The sequence below is a fragment of the Delphinus delphis genome, chromosome 3, assembly GCF_949987515.2.
Source record: "Delphinus delphis chromosome 3, mDelDel1.2, whole genome shotgun sequence".
In the NCBI taxonomy this organism is placed as follows: domain Eukaryota; kingdom Metazoa; phylum Chordata; class Mammalia; order Artiodactyla; family Delphinidae; genus Delphinus; species Delphinus delphis.
The window spans coordinates 93257927-93262686 of record NC_082685.1 but is presented as its reverse complement, the minus strand read 5'-3'; the positions used below and the strand labels follow the sequence as shown (position 1 = coordinate 93262686).

The 4760-nt window shown below is 41.2% G+C and overlaps 1 pseudogene; it reads right to left on the bottom strand.

The window, feature by feature from the left end:
* Positions 1-3082: 3082 nt before the first annotated feature.
* LOC132422434 (ferritin light chain pseudogene) lies at positions 3083-3893 on the bottom strand (annotated as a pseudogene).
* Between the last annotated feature and the right edge of the window lie 867 nt (positions 3894-4760).

Sequence of the window (4760 nt, the reverse complement as noted above, 5' to 3'; positions counted from 1 at the left end):
AGCACAGCATAAAAATATGTGGAAAAGAATGTAACTCATTAGAGACAGATAGGTCTTGTTTTGACTTCCTTTTCTGCTGCTTTATTATCTGTGTGATCTTGGGCAATTAACCTTCTTGGTCTTAGTCTTCTCAGCTGTGAAAAGGGATCTCTATCTCAGAGTACTGTTGTAAAATTTCAATGAGATAATGCTGAGTAAACTTAAAGCGCTTGTAACAAAGTAGACACTCGTAACCCATAGTGTGGTGGCCGCTCTGAGATGTCACCTATGGCCCCACCTCCTGGTGTTCACACCTCTGCCCAGTTCCTTCCCATGTGGTACCTGAGTTGGTTTGGGCAACAATAAAATATAGCAGAAGCATCACTTCTGAGATTAGGTGATAAAAAGATTGCTGTTTTCATTTGAGGTTCTCTGTCTCTCTCCATATCACTCACCATGGGAGAAGCCATGTTGTTGCAGTCCCAGCGAGAGGCCGGTGTGCTGAGGAACTGAGGCTTCTTGCCAACAGATCTCTGCTTGAGTTTGGAAGCAGATCCTCCAGACCCAGTCAAGCCTCAGACAGCTGCAGACCCAGCTGACACAGACTGCGGTCTTGTGAGAGACCACGAGCCTGAACCACTGAGCTAAGCTGCTCTTGAATTTTTGACCAACCTAAACTGTGAGGTAACATGTATCAATACTTCTCCTTTAAGCCACTAAGTTTGGGTTAATTTGTTTTGCAGCGATCAGTCACTAATACACATAGTCATTATTTTGAAGATCTGGGAAGTGAGGGTTAAAATCTAAACTAAGTTAGGACTAGTGGTCGGGGGTGAGAATTTGAGGTGGGTTTGGGCGTGAGAAGGAAGTTTAAGCACTGATTTCCTAAGCCCGTTTATACTTTGTTATCTATTGGAGGGCTCTAAGCCGGGAACTCGTAACTGGTGTGTTGTGAATTGGGTATATAGAGATATTGACTCTTCTCAGTCCTTTGGTAGTTCGGTGAGGTCTCTGGAGCCTGGATTCTTGGGGCTGGTCACCTCTGGTCATGAGATGGCTTCTTCCTTTATGCTTGTGTTTCATACAATATTATTATTTTCTAGATGTGCCGTCATGTGAAACAGTTGGACAGCACTGACATTTATAAGACCAGTATATATTTGCTTTGGGTACAGAGATATGAGACCAATAACTTCATATAAAACATGAATTGTGAAAGTTGGACTAAGTCAGGATCAGAGTCCTATGGTCCCCTAAGGTCTATAAATGGGGATTCAAAGATCCCATAAACAACACGAAATTTTATTCTGTGTGTGTCTGCTGTTGTGCTGTCATGTGTATTTATATATTTCTCAGAGGCCAAGTTTTATTCCTTTTAGCAGATAAGTCCATAAGCCAAAAGAGATTAAGGGCCACCACAGTACATGCTTAATAAGGCCCTTTCCAGCTCTTAAATTTCTAGAATTCTAGATCTAATGGGATTGGGCTATAGAAGATCACTTTCTCATTCAAGGTCAGACAGAGCAACTATAAAATTCTAGGGTAAATACTTTGGGACCAGTTTTGAGGCTTGTTATGTTTTCTCATAGTGTAGGGTTAAGAGTATGAGCTCTGGATCCACACTGCCTGGATTTGACTGAGTGACCTTGGGGAAGTGACTTAATCTTCCTGTGCCTCAGTTTCCTCAATTATACTAGCAATTCTATCCATTACACAGGATTGATGTGATATTACATGAGCTATCCCATGTAGGGTGCTTAGAACTGTGCCTGCCTGGCATGTATTCAGTGCTCAATAATGTTTGTCGTGATTATTATTATTGCTTCTGGCCCCTGGATCCAGACTTCCGCCTAACTGCTCCAATGCTTGAAATCAGATTGGATTAAGGCTTCCTGCCTCCACAGTGGGACTGGGTTATTGTGGCCCAAGGCTGCGACTCTGCTGTCCCTTTCCATTCTTTTGCTTGAGGAGGTATCTCCCTAGAAGATAGATAAATCTTTGGTAGTTATTTGTTCATTTTACCCACACTTGGCAAGAACAGGCAGAGGCTGTTTTTGACCTCTATAGGTCTCAAATTCTTCTTTGTAAAATGAAAGGGTTGGACTACATGCCTTCTAAGGTCTCTTTCAGTTATAGTAATCTGTGAATTTATGAATAATAGAGAGAATGCACCAGTAGGTGACATTAGCGGAAAAGTGGAGTAAGGGGTAACCAGTACAACTGCATTTTCGAGTTTAAAAAAATGCTCCGGACATTTTGGTGAAAACTTGGCTTCCAACGCTATCTAAGAATATATTGCATATGAAACAAATCTAGTTTCTGGAAAAATGAGAATTATCTTAATAATTATGTTATTAAAACTTTATTAGATTTTGATACAAGATTCCATGTTCTATGTCATGAGGATTACCTATCTATACCTATGTCTGTGCCTCCATATGCATATAGTTATATACAGCTACCATATTAAAGAGAATTTAAAGCATTGTTCATGAACAAATTTAATTTGCTGAAACATTAATAATATTAAAATTAATATTTTCATCCAACAGTCTTACTTTTCATGTATTTTTTTCAAAAAGTAAAGCAACTGCTGTGGAAATGAAAGACTCAAATTGCTAAAAATGTGTCAGGGCCAATAAATAAAGTTTTAGGAAGGCAATTAAAAGATTATAAGTAAAAAGGAATACCTCAGATAAAGTAGATAACTTCAGCTTCCCTCTTGTCAGTATTACCATGGTTTAAGAAAATAATGCCACAAAACTGACAGCAGAGGTCCTCAGTCCCATAGTTTTTCAATTCTATTGGAACTCTCCCTATGGCACTATAACAAACTGATTTCAGGGACTCATTTGCTCACTTTGGATAACTAATCACAATGAATGGCCTACAAGCTTAAACTATTAATGGAAAAGAATATATTTAAATAAAAAATACATTTAATATGTACAACAGTGTATAATATGTTGATACAAAAGAACAAGGGAGTAAAAGTGCAAGTTACATGTTTTTAAATAGTTGGTTAAAGGTAGAGAATGGTGAGGAAAAGACTAAACCATTATGTACAGGTCTCATTTTTTATCTTTTCAGCTTTATTCTTTCGTCACTTTGAACTATTATTATATTTCTGGGAGAAAAAGAAAACAAAAGTATTTATATAGGACCTTCTTAGGGTAAAACTTTGGAATAGTCCTTTTTCTTTCTTTCTTTCTTTTTTTGCTGCAAAAAGCTTTATTGTTTCCATTTGGTCTAAGGCTTGAGAGAGGGCTCCAGGGTGATTAAAAAGCTGCCTAGTGGCTGCAGGGCGGGGCTTCAGGCAGAAGTCCTGACACCGGAGGGGATTTTCAAAGGCCGCTGGGCTCCAGAGGCTCCTAGTCGTGCTTGAGGCTAAGCCTTTGGAAGAGAACTTGCCCAGCCCTGCCTGGGGACCAGCCATTCTGAGGAGGTTGGTCAGGTGGTCGCTATCTTCTTGATAAGTTTCACCTCCTCATCTAGGAAGTGGTTTCCAGGAAGTCAGAGAGGTGGTGGCCTGGGGAGCAGAACCCAGGGCATGCAGATCCAAAAGGGCCAGGTTCGGGTTCTTCTCCATGAGAATGGCAGCTTCCATAGCATCCTGGGTTTTACCCGACTCATCTTGAGAAGGCTTCTCCACGCCCTGGAAGAGGGCACGGCAACTGCTCTGGTTTTGCATTTTCAAGAGATGCTCAGAGCCCTCGTGCTTCTTCTCAGCCAATTCGTGGAAAAAGCGGCACCCCCCCACCCCCACCACCCCCACTCTAGAGCCACATCATCACAGTCGAAATAGAAACCCAGAGAGAGAGGTAGGTGTAGGGGGCCCGCAGATGCATGTTGACCAGGCTGTTGACAATGGCCTCCACCTTGGTGGAATAATTCTGACTAATCTGGGAGCTCATGATTGATTGGTAAAATGGAGTTAAGCTCAAAAATTGGTATTGGCGTTCCCAGTGGCCAAGGATAGCTGAGTGGCTGATTCTGAAAGTTGTGACTGGAAGAAAGGTTGGAGGGTGGTCGAAGGCTGGAGCAAGGGGCATCCCTGGGTCTGTTCCGTCCAAACACCGTTGAAGCAAAAGACAGATACGTGGGAACCCTGAGCGCACCCCATGTGTTTTTCATTAAAGATGAATTTTTAAAGAGGAAACAAAACAGAACTAGAAATAACTAATGGGAGTTTATTGCTGTCTGAAATAAAGTTCTTTGAGTTGCCAGTCCCCCTATTTCTTTTCTGTCTTTACACTGAGATATCACAGTAAATTCTCTTAAAGAGAAATTGTCAATAGGATGACCACCAGAGAAACTTGGGCATCTCTTTTGATAGCCCTTACTAGTTTCCTGGTGTTGTGCTAGGACTGTGTTGTGACAATATGTGCAAAATATCAAAAACCAACATCTTATCAGAAGAAGAAAATCAAATTTCAAGACAGTGGTGAAGGCTCAGTCTTTTTGGGCCTCAGCTCCCTAATCTACATAATGCTTGAAGGTGTGGAGGGCATGAGTTAGGGAGGGCAGGTACACTGAAAGACACACGAGTGGCAGGCAGACTGAGCAGATATTATCTCATGGCCAAGAAGCAACATAATAGAAGTCAGATACAAAGGAAGAAAAGATTCGAAGGAGGAAATTATGATAAATACAGTAAGTCCCCTACATATGAACGAGTTCTGTTCCGAGAGCACATTTGTAGGTCCAGTTTGTTAGTAAGTCCAACAAAGTTAGCCTAGGTACCCAACTAACACAATCAGCTATATGGTATTGTACTGTAA